At 38.1% G+C, this 14,072-nt stretch overlaps 10 long non-coding RNA genes across 10 annotated transcripts; all 10 read right to left on the bottom strand.

Annotated features, from left to right (window-relative positions):
• Nucleotides 1-330: 330 nt before the first annotated feature.
• Nucleotides 331-948, bottom strand: LOC144388369 (uncharacterized). Its single transcript, XR_013452718.1, has 3 exons — nucleotides 883-948; nucleotides 464-526; nucleotides 331-393 (listed from the first exon to the last, which is right to left on the bottom strand). It is a non-coding gene; the product is annotated as an uncharacterized LOC144388369 (long non-coding RNA).
• Nucleotides 949-1,606: 658 nt separating this feature from the next.
• On the bottom strand, nucleotides 1,607-2,238 carry LOC144388368 (uncharacterized). The gene is made up of 3 exons (XR_013452717.1): nucleotides 2,173-2,238; nucleotides 1,754-1,816; nucleotides 1,607-1,683 (listed from the first exon to the last, which is right to left on the bottom strand). It is a non-coding gene; the product is annotated as an uncharacterized LOC144388368 (long non-coding RNA).
• Nucleotides 2,239-2,910: 672 nt separating this feature from the next.
• Nucleotides 2,911-3,528, bottom strand: LOC144388367 (uncharacterized). The gene is made up of 3 exons (XR_013452716.1): nucleotides 3,463-3,528; nucleotides 3,044-3,106; nucleotides 2,911-2,973 (listed from the first exon to the last, which is right to left on the bottom strand). It is a non-coding gene; the product is annotated as an uncharacterized LOC144388367 (long non-coding RNA).
• Nucleotides 3,529-4,200: 672 nt separating this feature from the next.
• LOC144388366 (uncharacterized) lies at nucleotides 4,201-4,818 on the bottom strand. Its single transcript, XR_013452715.1, has 3 exons — nucleotides 4,753-4,818; nucleotides 4,334-4,396; nucleotides 4,201-4,263 (listed from the first exon to the last, which is right to left on the bottom strand). It is a non-coding gene; the product is annotated as an uncharacterized LOC144388366 (long non-coding RNA).
• A 1,410-nt stretch (nucleotides 4,819-6,228) lies between these two features.
• LOC144388365 (uncharacterized) lies at nucleotides 6,229-6,846 on the bottom strand. Its single transcript, XR_013452714.1, has 3 exons — nucleotides 6,781-6,846; nucleotides 6,362-6,424; nucleotides 6,229-6,291 (listed from the first exon to the last, which is right to left on the bottom strand). It is a non-coding gene; the product is annotated as an uncharacterized LOC144388365 (long non-coding RNA).
• A 1,410-nt stretch (nucleotides 6,847-8,256) lies between these two features.
• Nucleotides 8,257-8,874, bottom strand: LOC144388364 (uncharacterized). The gene is made up of 3 exons (XR_013452713.1): nucleotides 8,809-8,874; nucleotides 8,390-8,452; nucleotides 8,257-8,319 (listed from the first exon to the last, which is right to left on the bottom strand). It is a non-coding gene; the product is annotated as an uncharacterized LOC144388364 (long non-coding RNA).
• Nucleotides 8,875-9,546: 672 nt separating this feature from the next.
• Nucleotides 9,547-10,164, bottom strand: LOC144388363 (uncharacterized). The gene is made up of 3 exons (XR_013452712.1): nucleotides 10,099-10,164; nucleotides 9,680-9,742; nucleotides 9,547-9,609 (listed from the first exon to the last, which is right to left on the bottom strand). It is a non-coding gene; the product is annotated as an uncharacterized LOC144388363 (long non-coding RNA).
• Nucleotides 10,165-10,836: 672 nt separating this feature from the next.
• On the bottom strand, nucleotides 10,837-11,454 carry LOC144388362 (uncharacterized). The gene is made up of 3 exons (XR_013452711.1): nucleotides 11,389-11,454; nucleotides 10,970-11,032; nucleotides 10,837-10,899 (listed from the first exon to the last, which is right to left on the bottom strand). It is a non-coding gene; the product is annotated as an uncharacterized LOC144388362 (long non-coding RNA).
• A 672-nt stretch (nucleotides 11,455-12,126) lies between these two features.
• Nucleotides 12,127-12,744, bottom strand: LOC144388361 (uncharacterized). Its single transcript, XR_013452710.1, has 3 exons — nucleotides 12,679-12,744; nucleotides 12,260-12,322; nucleotides 12,127-12,189 (listed from the first exon to the last, which is right to left on the bottom strand). It is a non-coding gene; the product is annotated as an uncharacterized LOC144388361 (long non-coding RNA).
• A 672-nt stretch (nucleotides 12,745-13,416) lies between these two features.
• LOC144388360 (uncharacterized) lies at nucleotides 13,417-14,034 on the bottom strand. The gene is made up of 3 exons (XR_013452709.1): nucleotides 13,969-14,034; nucleotides 13,550-13,612; nucleotides 13,417-13,479 (listed from the first exon to the last, which is right to left on the bottom strand). It is a non-coding gene; the product is annotated as an uncharacterized LOC144388360 (long non-coding RNA).
• Between the last annotated feature and the right edge of the window lie 38 nt (nucleotides 14,035-14,072).

Raw genomic sequence — 14,072 nt, 5'->3', positions numbered from 1 at the left:
AAACACAAAATCAGAATCATCAAATGTCTAGGAAATCATAACAATAACGCATATTGTAATCAATTGAAAAAAATACGAAAACTCAATATTATTAGTCTCTCACTGAGCTCAGAGGAGAAGCAGGTTCCTTAAAGAATCCTCTAAACCTAACGTTCCCACAAGAACCATAAGGCTTCCTCCGTGTTCATGACGGAGTTCCTCAGGGAACAATGTTGGATCCCTCATCATTAAACTCTTAACATCCTCTACAGGTAGTTTCTCTAAATGTTGTATGAATGTCATTGTGAATATATTTATACAACACATGAATATGAACCTTCAGAGTGTTACCTGTGTTTTCAGTCTTCAGGTTCCCCAGATGTTCCTCACTGACTCTCAGTCTGACCTCCAGCTCTGAGGAGAAAACAGTAGACATCTGATTAACACTTGCGGCATTAGTTTAATAAAGTGAATATAGATATACCTGTTGTGTTGTTGTGGTTCTCTGTCAGTCTGGACTCCACCAAGGAAAGTTGGACAGACTGAACTGAAAACACAAAAAATCAGAATAAACGACTTGTGACATTTTGACGACTTCTATGGGAAAACATACCGCAGAAGCAGAAACGTACATCCACTACAACATACCAATCAAGGCATTTGATTATGTTATGAATAGTGGAGCTTGAATTCCTTTATATTTAGAAATTATAAAAAGGTTCCTACAATAACCATCAGGAAGATGGAGTTCCTCAGGGAACCTCACTAGATCCTCCACAACTTTAGTTAGAAGAAGAATTACATCTGCGATCAGAGCTCAAATCAATCATATTCAACCTTGTGTCACTTTATTAAGATGAAATGTACTAATATTCAGTTACTTTTTAACCTTCAGAGCGTTACCTGTATGCTCCCTCTTCAGGTTCTCCAGATCTTCCTCACTGACTCTCAGTCTGACCTCTAGAGCTGAACAGCCAAAGCAGCATGTTTGTTTTAATGGTTTATTTTTCTATTTATTAAAAGTAATCCTGGCGAGTGGGTGATGTTACCTGCAGTGTGATTCTGCAGCTGCTTCCGTTGCGTCTCACTCGATCTCAGCCTGACCTCCAGAGCTGATGGACATTCACAATGGATTTATTCATATATTTAATGGGTCGGTATTCCAACTATTGAGTAGAGTCTATATCAACCGCATTACTACATCATTAATAGATACTTAAATAACTGCTGGAAATATGACTCTACCTGTTGTGTTTTTGATGTTCTCTGTCAGTCTGGACTCCATCAAGGAAAGTTGAACGGACTGAACTAAAAGACATAATCAGAATCATCAAATGTCTAGGAAATTATAACAATAAGGTATATTGCAATAAATTGAAAAAAATACGAAAACTCAATATTATTAGTCTCTCACTGAGCTCAGAGGAGAAGCAGGTTCCTTAAAGAATCCTCTAAACCTAACGTTCCCACAAGAACCACAAGGCTTCCTCCGTGTTCATGACGGAGTTCCTCAGGGAACAATGTTGGATCCCTCATCATTAAACTCTTAACATCCTCTACAGGTAGTTTCTCTAAATGTTGTATGAATGTCATTGTGAATATATTTATACAACACATGAATATGAACCTTCAGAGTGTTACCTGTGTTTTCAGTCTTCAGGTTCCCCAGATGTTCCTCACTGACTCTCAGTCTGACCTCCAGCTCTGAGGAGAAAACAGTAGACATCTGATTAACACTTGCGGCATTAGTTTAATAAAGTGAATATAGATATACCTGTTGTGTTGTTGTGGTTCTCTGTCAGTCTGGACTCCACCAAGGAAAGTTGGACAGACTGAACTGAAAACACAAAAAATCAGAATAAACGACTTGTGACATTTTGACGACTTCTATGGGAAAACATACCGCAGAAGCAGAAACGTACATCCACTACAACATACCAATCAAGGCATTTGATTATGTTATGAATAGTGGAGCTTGAATTCCTTTATATTTAGAAATTATAAAAAGGTTCCTACAATAACCATCAGGAAGATGGAGTTCCTGAGGGAACCTCACTAGATCCTCCACAACTTTAGTTAGAAGAAGAATTACATCTGCGATCAGAGCTCAAATCAATCATATTCAACCTTGTGTCACTTTATTAAGATGAAATGTACTAATATTCAGTTACTTTTTAACCTTCAGAGCGTTACCTGTATGCTCCCTCTTCAGGTTCTCCAGATCTTCCTCACTGACTCTCAGTCTGACCTCTAGAGCTGAACAGCCAAAGTAGCATGTTTGTTTTAATGGTTTATTTTTCTATTTATTAAAAGTAATCCTGGCGAGTGGGTGATGTTACCTGCAGTGTGATTCTGCAGCTGCTTCCGTTGCGTCTCACTCGATCTCAGCCTGACCTCCAGAGCTGATGGACATTCACAATGGATTTATTCATATATTTAATGGGTCGGTATTCCAACTATTGAGTAGAGTCTATATCAACCGCATTACTACATCATTAATAGATACTTAAATAACTGCTGGAAATATGACTCTACCTGTTGTGTTTTTGATGTTCTCTGTCAGTCTGGACTCCATCAAGGAAAGTTGAACGGACTGAACTAAAAGACATAATCAGAATCATCAAATGTCTAGGAAATTATAACAATAAGGTATATTGCAATAAATTGAAAAAAATACGAAAACTCAATATTATTAGTCTCTCACTGAGCTCAGAGGAGAAGCAGGTTCCTTAAAGAATCCTCTAAACCTAACGTTCCCACAAGAACCACTAGGCTTCCTCCGTGTTCATGACGGAGTTCCTCAGGGAACAATGTTGGATCCCTCATCATTAAACTCTTAACATCCTCTATAGGTAGTTTCTCTAAATGTTGTATGAATGTCATTGTGAATATATTTATACAACACATGAATATAAACCTTCAGAGTGTTACCTGTGTTTTCAGTCTTCAGGTTCCCCAGATGTTCCTCACTGACTCTCAGTCTGACCTCCAGCTCTGAGGAGAAAACAGTAGACATCTGATTAACACTTGCGGCATTAGTTTAATAAATTGAATATAGATATACCTGTTGTGTTGTTGTGGTTCTCTGTCAGTCTGGACTCCACCAAGGAAAGTTGGACAGACTGAACTGAAAACACAAAAAATCAGAATAAACGACTTGTGACATTTTGATGACTTCTATGGGAAAACATACCGCAGAAGCAGAAACGTACATCCACTACAACATACCAATCAAGGCATTTGATTATGTTATGAATAGTGGAGCTTGAATTCCTTTATATTTAGAAATTATAAAAAGGTTCCTACAATAACCATCAGGAAGATGGAGTTCCTCAGGGAACCCCACTAGATCCTCAACAACTTTAGTTAGAAGAAGAATTACATCTGCGATCAGAGCTCAAATCAATCATATTCAACCTTGTGTCACTTTATTAAGATGAAATGTACTAATATTCAGTTACTTTTTAACCTTCAGAGCGTTACCTGTATGCTCCCTCTTCAGGTTCTCCAGATCTTCCTCACTGACTCTCAGTCTGACCTCTAGAGCTGAACAGCCAAAGCAGCATGTTTGTTTTAATGGTTTATTTTTCTATTTATTAAAAGTAATCCTGGCGAGTGGGTGATGTTACCTGCAGTGTGATTCTGCAGCTGCTCCCGTTGCGTCTCACTCGATCTCAGCCTGACCTCCAGAGCTGATGGACATTCACAATGGATTTATTCATATATTTAATGGGTCGGTATTCCAACTATTGAGTAGAGTCTATATCAACCGCATTACTACATCATTAATAGATACTTAAATAACTGCTGGAAATATGACTCTACCTGTTGTGTTTTTGATGTTCTCTGTCAGTCTGGACTCCATCAAGGAAAGTTGAACGGACTGAACTAAAAGACATAATCAGAATCATCAAATGTCTAGGAAATTATAACAATAAGGTATATTGCAATAAATTGAAAAAAATACGAAAACTCAATATTATTAGTCTCTCACTGAGCTCAGAGGAGAAGCAGGTTCCTTAAAGAATCCTCTAAACCTAACGTTCCCACAAGAACCATAAGGCTTCCTCCGTGTTCATGACGGAGTTCCTCAGGGAACAATGTTGGATCCCTCATCATTAAACTCTTAACATCCTCTACAGGTAGTTTCTCTAAATGTTGTATGAATGTCATTGTGAATATATTTATACAACACATGAATATGAACCTTCAGAGTGTTACCTGTGTTTTCAGTCTTCAGGTTCCCCAGATGTTCCTCACTGACTCTCAGTCTGACCTCCAGCTCTGAGGAGAAAACAGTAGACATCTGATTAACACTTGCGGCATTAGTTTAATAAAGTGAATATAGATATACCTGTTGTGTTGTTGTGGTTCTCTGTCAGTCTGGACTCCACCAAGGAAAGTTGGACAGACTGAACTGAAAACACAAAAAATCAGAATAAACGACTTGTGACATTTTGACGACTTCTATGGGAAAACATACCGCAGAAGCAGAAACGTACATCCACTACAACATACCAATCAAGGCATTTGATTATGTTATGAATAGTGGAGCTTGAATTCCTTTATATTTAGAAATTATAAAAAGGTTCCTACAATAACCATCAGGAAGATGGAGTTCCTCAGGGAACCTCACTAGATCCTCCACAACTTTAGTTAGAAGAAGAATTACATCTGCGATCAGAGCTCAAATCAATCATATTCAACCTTGTGTCACTTTATTAAGATGAAATGTACTAATATTCAGTTACTTTTTAACCTTCAGAGCGTTACCTGTATGCTCCCTCTTCAGGTTCTCCAGATCTTCCTCACTGACTCTCAGTCTGACCTCTAGAGCTGAACAGCCAAAGCAGCATGTTTGTTTTAATGGTTTATTTTTCTATTTATTAAAAGTAATCCTGGCGAGTGGGTGATGTTACCTGCAGTGTGATTCTGCAGCTGCTTCCGTTGCGTCTCACTCGATCTCAGCCTGACCTCCAGAGCTGATGGACATTCACAATGGATTTATTCATATATTTAATGGGTCGGTATTCCAACTATTGAGTAGAGTCTATATCAACCGCATTACTACATCATTAATAGATACTTAAATAACTGCTGGAAATATGACTCTACCTGTTGTGTTTTTGATGTTCTCTGTCAGTCTGGACTCCATCAAGGAAAGTTGAACGGACTGAACTAAAAGACATAATCAGAATCATCAAATGTCTAGGAAATTATAACAATAAGGTATATTGCAATAAATTGAAAAAAATACGAAAACTCAATATTATTAGTCTCTCACTGAGCTCAGAGGAGAAGCAGGTTCCTTAAAGAATCCTCTAAACCTAACGTTCCCACAAGAACCACAAGGCTTCCTCCGTGTTCATGACGGAGTTCCTCAGGGAACAATGTTGGATCCCTCATCATTAAACTCTTAACATCCTCTATAGGTAGTTTCTCTAAATGTTGTATGAATGTCATTGTGAATATATTTATACAACACATGAATATAAACCTTCAGAGTGTTACCTGTGTTTTCAGTCTTCAGGTTCTCCAGATCTTCCTCACTGACTCTCAGTCTGACCTCTAAAGCTGAACAGCCAAAGCAGCATGATTGATTTAATGGTTTATTTTTCTATTTATTGAAAGTAATCCTGGCGAGTGGATGATGTTACCTGCAGTGTGATTCTGCAGCTGCTCCCGTTGCGTCTCACTCGATCTCAGCCTGACCTCCAGAGCTGATGGACACTCACAATGGATTTATTCATATATTTAATGGGTCGGTATTCCAACTATTGAGTAGAGTCTATATCAACCGCATTACTACATCATTAATAGATACTTAAATAACTGCTGGAAATATGACTCTACCTGTTGTGTTGTTGAGGTTCTCTGTCAGTCTGGACTCCATCAAGGAAAGTTGAACGGACTGAACTAAAACACAAAATCAGAATCATCAAATGTCTAGGAAATCATAACAATAACGCATATTGTAATCAATTGAAAAAAATACGAAAACTCAATATTATTAGTCTCTCACTGAGCTCAGAGGAGAAGCAGGTTCCTTAAAGAATCCTCTAAACCTAACGTTCCCACAAGAACCATAAGGCTTCCTCCGTGTTCATGACGGAGTTCCTCAGGGAACAATGTTGGATCCCTCATCATTAAACTCTTAACATCCTCTACAGGTAGTTTCTCTAAATGTTGTATGAATGTCATTGTGAATATATTTATACAACACATGAATATGAACCTTCAGAGTGTTACCTGTGTTTTCAGTCTTCAGGTTCCCCAGATGTTCCTCACTGACTCTCAGTCTGACCTCCAGCTCTGAGGAGAAAACAGTAGACATCTGATTAACACTTGCGGCATTAGTTTAATAAAGTGAATATAGATATACCTGTTGTGTTGTTGTGGTTCTCTGTCAGTCTGGACTCCACCAAGGAAAGTTGGACAGACTGAACTGAAAACACAAAAAATCAGAATAAACGACTTGTGACATTTTGACGACTTCTATGGGAAAACATACCGCAGAAGCAGAAACGTACATCCACTACAACATACCAATCAAGGCATTTGATTATGTTATGAATAGTGGAGCTTGAATTCCTTTATATTTAGAAATTATAAAAAGGTTCCTACAATAACCATCAGGAAGATGGAGTTCCTCAGGGAACCTCACTAGATCCTCCACAACTTTAGTTAGAAGAAGAATTACATCTGCGATCAGAGCTCAAATCAATCATATTCAACCTTGTGTCACTTTATTAAGATGAAATGTACTAATATTCAGTTACTTTTTAACCTTCAGAGCGTTACCTGTATGCTCCCTCTTCAGGTTCTCCAGATCTTCCTCACTGACTCTCAGTCTGACCTCTAGAGCTGAACAGCCAAAGCAGCATGTTTGTTTTAATGGTTTATTTTTCTATTTATTAAAAGTAATCCTGGCGAGTGGGTGATGTTACCTGCAGTGTGATTCTGCAGCTGCTTCCGTTGCGTCTCACTCGATCTCAGCCTGACCTCCAGAGCTGATGGACATTCACAATGGATTTATTCATATATTTAATGGGTCGGTATTCCAACTATTGAGTAGAGTCTATATCAACCGCATTACTACATCATTAATAGATACTTAAATAACTGCTGGAAATATGACTCTACCTGTTGTGTTTTTGATGTTCTCTGTCAGTCTGGACTCCATCAAGGAAAGTTGAACGGACTGAACTAAAAGACATAATCAGAATCATCAAATGTCTAGGAAATTATAACAATAAGGTATATTGCAATAAATTGAAAAAAATACGAAAACTCAATATTATTAGTCTCTCACTGAGCTCAGAGGAGAAGCAGGTTCCTTAAAGAATCCTCTAAACCTAACGTTCCCACAAGAACCACAAGGCTTCCTCCGTGTTCATGACGGAGTTCCTCAGGGAACAATGTTGGATCCCTCATCATTAAACTCTTAACATCCTCTATAGGTAGTTTCTCTAAATGTTGTATGAATGTCATTGTGAATATATTTATACAACACATGAATATAAACCTTCAGAGTGTTACCTGTGTTTTCAGTCTTCAGGTTCTCCAGATCTTCCTCACTGACTCTCAGTCTGACCTCTAAAGCTGAACAGCCAAAGCAGCATGATTGATTTAATGGTTTATTTTTCTATTTATTGAAAGTAATCCTGGCGAGTGGATGATGTTACCTGCAGTGTGATTCTGCAGCTGCTCCCGTTGCGTCTCACTCGATCTCAGCCTGACCTCCAGAGCTGATGGACACTCACAATGGATTTATTCATATATTTAATGGGTCGGTATTCCAACTATTGAGTAGAGTCTATATCAACCGCATTACTACATCATTAATAGATACTTAAATAACTGCTGGAAATATGACTCTACCTGTTGTGTTGTTGAGGTTCTCTGTCAGTCTGGACTCCATCAAGGAAAGTTGAACGGACTGAACTAAAACACAAAATCAGAATCATCAAATGTCTAGGAAATCATAACAATAACGCATATTGTAATCAATTGAAAAAAATACGAAAACTCAATATTATTAGTCTCTCACTGAGCTCAGAGGAGAAGCAGGTTCCTTAAAGAATCCTCTAAACCTAACGTTCCCACAAGAACCATAAGGCTTCCTCCGTGTTCATGACGGAGTTCCTCAGGGAACAATGTTGGATCCCTCATCATTAAACTCTTAACATCCTCTACAGGTAGTTTCTCTAAATGTTGTATGAATGTCATTGTGAATATATTTATACAACACATGAATATGAACCTTCAGAGTGTTACCTGTGTTTTCAGTCTTCAGGTTCCCCAGATGTTCCTCACTGACTCTCAGTCTGACCTCCAGCTCTGAGGAGAAAACAGTAGACATCTGATTAACACTTGCGGCATTAGTTTAATAAAGTGAATATAGATATACCTGTTGTGTTGTTGTGGTTCTCTGTCAGTCTGGACTCCACCAAGGAAAGTTGGACAGACTGAACTGAAAACACAAAAAATCAGAATAAACGACTTGTGACATTTTGACGACTTCTATGGGAAAACATACCGCAGAAGCAGAAACGTACATCCACTACAACATACCAATCAAGGCATTTGATTATGTTATGAATAGTGGAGCTTGAATTCCTTTATATTTAGAAATTATAAAAAGGTTCCTACAATAACCATCAGGAAGATGGAGTTCCTCAGGGAACCTCACTAGATCCTCCACAACTTTAGTTAGAAGAAGAATTACATCTGCGATCAGAGCTCAAATCAATCATATTCAACCTTGTGTCACTTTATTAAGATGAAATGTACTAATATTCAGTTACTTTTTAACCTTCAGAGCGTTACCTGTATGCTCCCTCTTCAGGTTCTCCAGATCTTCCTCACTGACTCTCAGTCTGACCTCTAGAGCTGAACAGCCAAAGCAGCATGTTTGTTTTAATGGTTTATTTTTCTATTTATTAAAAGTAATCCTGGCGAGTGGGTGATGTTACCTGCAGTGTGATTCTGCAGCTGCTTCCGTTGCGTCTCACTCGATCTCAGCCTGACCTCCAGAGCTGATGGACATTCACAATGGATTTATTCATATATTTAATGGGTCGGTATTCCAACTATTGAGTAGAGTCTATATCAACCGCATTACTACATCATTAATAGATACTTAAATAACTGCTGGAAATATGACTCTACCTGTTGTGTTTTTGATGTTCTCTGTCAGTCTGGACTCCATCAAGGAAAGTTGAACGGACTGAACTAAAAGACATAATCAGAATCATCAAATGTCTAGGAAATTATAACAATAAGGTATATTGCAATAAATTGAAAAAAATACGAAAACTCAATATTATTAGTCTCTCACTGAGCTCAGAGGAGAAGCAGGTTCCTTAAAGAATCCTCTAAACCTAACGTTCCCACAAGAACCACAAGGCTTCCTCCGTGTTCATGACGGAGTTCCTCAGGGAACAATGTTGGATCCCTCATCATTAAACTCTTAACATCCTCTACAGGTAGTTTCTCTAAATGTTGTATGAATGTCATTGTGAATATATTTATACAACACATGAATATGAACCTTCAGAGTGTTACCTGTGTTTTCAGTCTTCAGGTTCCCCAGATGTTCCTCACTGACTCTCAGTCTGACCTCCAGCTCTGAGGAGAAAACAGTAGACATCTGATTAACACTTGCGGCATTAGTTTAATAAAGTGAATATAGATATACCTGTTGTGTTGTTGTGGTTCTCTGTCAGTCTGGACTCCACCAAGGAAAGTTGGACAGACTGAACTGAAAACACAAAAAATCAGAATAAACGACTTGTGACATTTTGACGACTTCTATGGGAAAACATACCGCAGAAGCAGAAACGTACATCCACTACAACATACCAATCAAGGCATTTGATTATGTTATGAATAGTGGAGCTTGAATTCCTTTATATTTAGAAATTATAAAAAGGTTCCTACAATAACCATCAGGAAGATGGAGTTCCTGAGGGAACCTCACTAGATCCTCCACAACTTTAGTTAGAAGAAGAATTACATCTGCGATCAGAGCTCAAATCAATCATATTCAACCTTGTGTCACTTTATTAAGATGAAATGTACTAATATTCAGTTACTTTTTAACCTTCAGAGCGTTACCTGTATGCTCCCTCTTCAGGTTCTCCAGATCTTCCTCACTGACTCTCAGTCTGACCTCTAGAGCTGAACAGCCAAAGTAGCATGTTTGTTTTAATGGTTTATTTTTCTATTTATTAAAAGTAATCCTGGCGAGTGGGTGATGTTACCTGCAGTGTGATTCTGCAGCTGCTTCCGTTGCGTCTCACTCGATCTCAGCCTGACCTCCAGAGCTGATGGACATTCACAATGGATTTATTCATATATTTAATGGGTCGGTATTCCAACTATTGAGTAGAGTCTATATCAACCGCATTACTACATCATTAATAGATACTTAAATAACTGCTGGAAATATGACTCTACCTGTTGTGTTTTTGATGTTCTCTGTCAGTCTGGACTCCATCAAGGAAAGTTGAACGGACTGAACTAAAAGACATAATCAGAATCATCAAATGTCTAGGAAATTATAACAATAAGGTATATTGCAATAAATTGAAAAAAATACGAAAACTCAATATTATTAGTCTCTCACTGAGCTCAGAGGAGAAGCAGGTTCCTTAAAGAATCCTCTAAACCTAACGTTCCCACAAGAACCACTAGGCTTCCTCCGTGTTCATGACGGAGTTCCTCAGGGAACAATGTTGGATCCCTCATCATTAAACTCTTAACATCCTCTATAGGTAGTTTCTCTAAATGTTGTATGAATGTCATTGTGAATATATTTATACAACACATGAATATAAACCTTCAGAGTGTTACCTGTGTTTTCAGTCTTCAGGTTCCCCAGATGTTCCTCACTGACTCTCAGTCTGACCTCCAGCTCTGAGGAGAAAACAGTAGACATCTGATTAACACTTGCGGCATTAGTTTAATAAATTGAATATAGATATACCTGTTGTGTTGTTGTGGTTCTCTGTCAGTCTGGACTCCACCAAGGAAAGTTGGACAGACTGAACTGAAAACACAAAAAATCAGAATAAACGACTTGTGACATTTTGATGACTTCTATGGGAAAACATACCGCAGAAGCAGAAACGTACATCCACTACAACATACCAATCAAGGCATTTGATTATGTTATGAATAGTGGAGCTTGAATTCCTTTATATTTAGAAATTATAAAAAGGTTCCTACAATAACCATCAGGAAGATGGAGTTCCTCAGGGAACCCCACTAGATCCTCAACAACTTTAGTTAGAAGAAGAATTACATCTGCGATCAGAGCTCAAATCAATCATATTCAACCTTGTGTCACTTTATTAAGATGAAATGTACTAATATTCAGTTACTTTTTAACCTTCAGAGCGTTACCTGTATGCTCCCTCTTCAGGTTCTCCAGATCTTCCTCACTGACTCTCAGTCTGACCTCTAGAGCTGAACAGCCAAAGCAGCATGTTTGTTTTAATGGTTTATTTTTCTATTTATTAAAAGTAATCCTGGCGAGTGGGTGATGTTACCTGCAGTGTGATTCTGCAGCTGCTCCCGTTGCGTCTCACTCGATCTCAGCCTGACCTCCAGAGCTGATGGACATTCACAATGGATTTATTCATATATTTAATGGGTCGGTATTCCAACTATTGAGTAGAGTCTATATCAACCGCATTACTACATCATTAATAGATACTTAAATAACTGCTGGAAATATGACTCTACCTGTTGTGTTTTTGATGTTCTCTGTCAGTCTGGACTCCATCAAGGAAAGTTGAACGGACTGAACTAAAAGACATAATCAGAATCATCAAATGTCTAGGAAATTATAACAATAAGGTATATTGCAATAAATTGAAAAAAATACGAAAACTCAATATTATTAGTCTCTCACTGAGCTCAGAGGAGAAGCAGGTTCCTTAAAGAATCCTCTAAACCTAACGTTCCCACAAGAACCATAAGGCTTCCTCCGTGTTCATGACGGAGTTCCTCAGGGAACAATGTTGGATCCCTCATCATTAAACTCTTAACATCCTCTACAGGTAGTTTCTCTAAATGTTGTATGAATGTCATTGTGAATATATTTATACAACACATGAATATGAACCTTCAGAGTGTTACCTGTGTTTTCAGTCTTCAGGTTCCCCAGATGTTCCTCACTGACTCTCAGTCTGACCTCCAGCTCTGAGGAGAAAACAGTAGACATCTGATTAACACTTGCGGCATTAGTTTAATAAAGTGAATATAGATATACCTGTTGTGTTGTTGTGGTTCTCTGTCAGTCTGGACTCCACCAAGGAAAGTTGGACAGACTGAACTGAAAACACAAAAAATCAGAATAAACGACTTGTGACATTTTGACGACTTCTATGGGAAAACATACCGCAGAAGCAGAAACGTACATCCACTACAACATACCAATCAAGGCATTTGATTATGTTATGAATAGTGGAGCTTGAATTCCTTTATATTTAGAAATTATAAAAAGGTTCCTACAATAACCATCAGGAAGATGGAGTTCCTCAGGGAACCTCACTAGATCCTCCACAACTTTAGTTAGAAGAAGAATTACATCTGCGATCAGAGCTCAAATCAATCATATTCAACCTTGTGTCACTTTATTAAGATGAAATGTACTAATATTCAGTTACTTTTTAACCTTCAGAGCGTTACCTGTATGCTCCCTCTTCAGGTTCTCCAGATCTTCCTCACTGACTCTCAGTCTGACCTCTAGAGCTGAACAGCCAAAGCAGCATGTTTGTTTTAATGGTTTATTTTTCTATTTATTAAAAGTAATCCTGGCGAGTGGGTGATGTTACCTGCAGTGTGATTCTGCAGCTGCTTCCGTTGCGTCTCACTCGATCTCAGCCTGACCTCCAGAGCTGATGGACATTCACAATGGATTTATTCATATATTTAATGGGTCGGTATTCCAACTATTGAGTAGAGTCTATATCAACCGCATTACTACATCATTAATAGATACTTAAATAACTGCTGGAAATATGACTCTACCTGTTGTGTTTTTGATGTTCTCTGTCAGTCTGGACTCCATCAAGGAAAGTTGAACGGACTGAACTAAAAGACATAATCAGAATCATCAAATGTCTAGGAAATTATAACAATAAGGTATATTGCAATAAATTGAAAAAAATACGAAAACTCAATATTATTAGTCTCTCACTGAGCTCAGAGGAGAAGCAGGTTCCTTAAAGAATCCTCTAAACCTAACGTTCCCACAAGAACCACAAGGCTTCCTCCGTGTTCATGACGGAGTTCCTCAGGGAACAATGTTGGATCCCTCATCATTAAACTCTTAACATCCTCTATAGGTAGTTTCTCTAAATGTTGTATGAATGTCATTGTGAATATATTTATACAACACATGAATATAAACCTTCAGAGTGTTACCTGTGTTTTCAGTCTTCAGGTTCCCCAGATGTTCCTCACTGACTCTCAGTCTGACCTCCAGCTCTGAGGAGAAAACAGTAGACATCTGATTAACACTTGCGGCATTAGTTTAATAAATTGAATATAGATATACCTGTTGTGTTGTTGTGGTTCTCTGTCAGTCTGGACTCCACCAAGGAAAGTTGGACAGACTGAACTGAAAACACAAAAAATCAGAATAAACGACTTGTGACATTTTGATGACTTCTATGGGAAAACATACCGCAGAAGCAGAAACGTACATCCACTACAACATACCAATCAAGGCATTTGATTATGTTATGAATAGTGGAGCTTGAATTCCTTTATATTTAGAAATTATAAAAAGGTTCCTACAATAACCATCAGGAAGATGGAGTTCCTCAGGGAACCCCACTAGATCCTCAACAACTTTAGTTAGAAGAAGAATTACATCTGCGATCAGAGCTCAAATCAATCATATTCAACCTTGTGTCACTTTATTAAGATGAAATGTACTAATATTCAGTTACTTTTTAACCTTCAGAGCGTTACCTGTATGCTCCCTCTTCAGGTTCTCCAGATCTTCCTCACTGACTCTCAGTCTGACCTCTAGAGCTGAACAGCCAAAGCAGCATGTTTGTTTTAATGGTTTATTT

The sequence above is a fragment of the Gasterosteus aculeatus genome, chromosome 15, assembly GCF_964276395.1.
Source record: "Gasterosteus aculeatus chromosome 15, fGasAcu3.hap1.1, whole genome shotgun sequence".
In the NCBI taxonomy this organism is placed as follows: Eukaryota; Metazoa; Chordata; class Actinopteri; order Perciformes; family Gasterosteidae; genus Gasterosteus; species Gasterosteus aculeatus.
The sequence above is the reverse complement of the archived record's forward strand: the minus strand, read 5'-3'. Positions and strand labels throughout refer to the sequence as shown.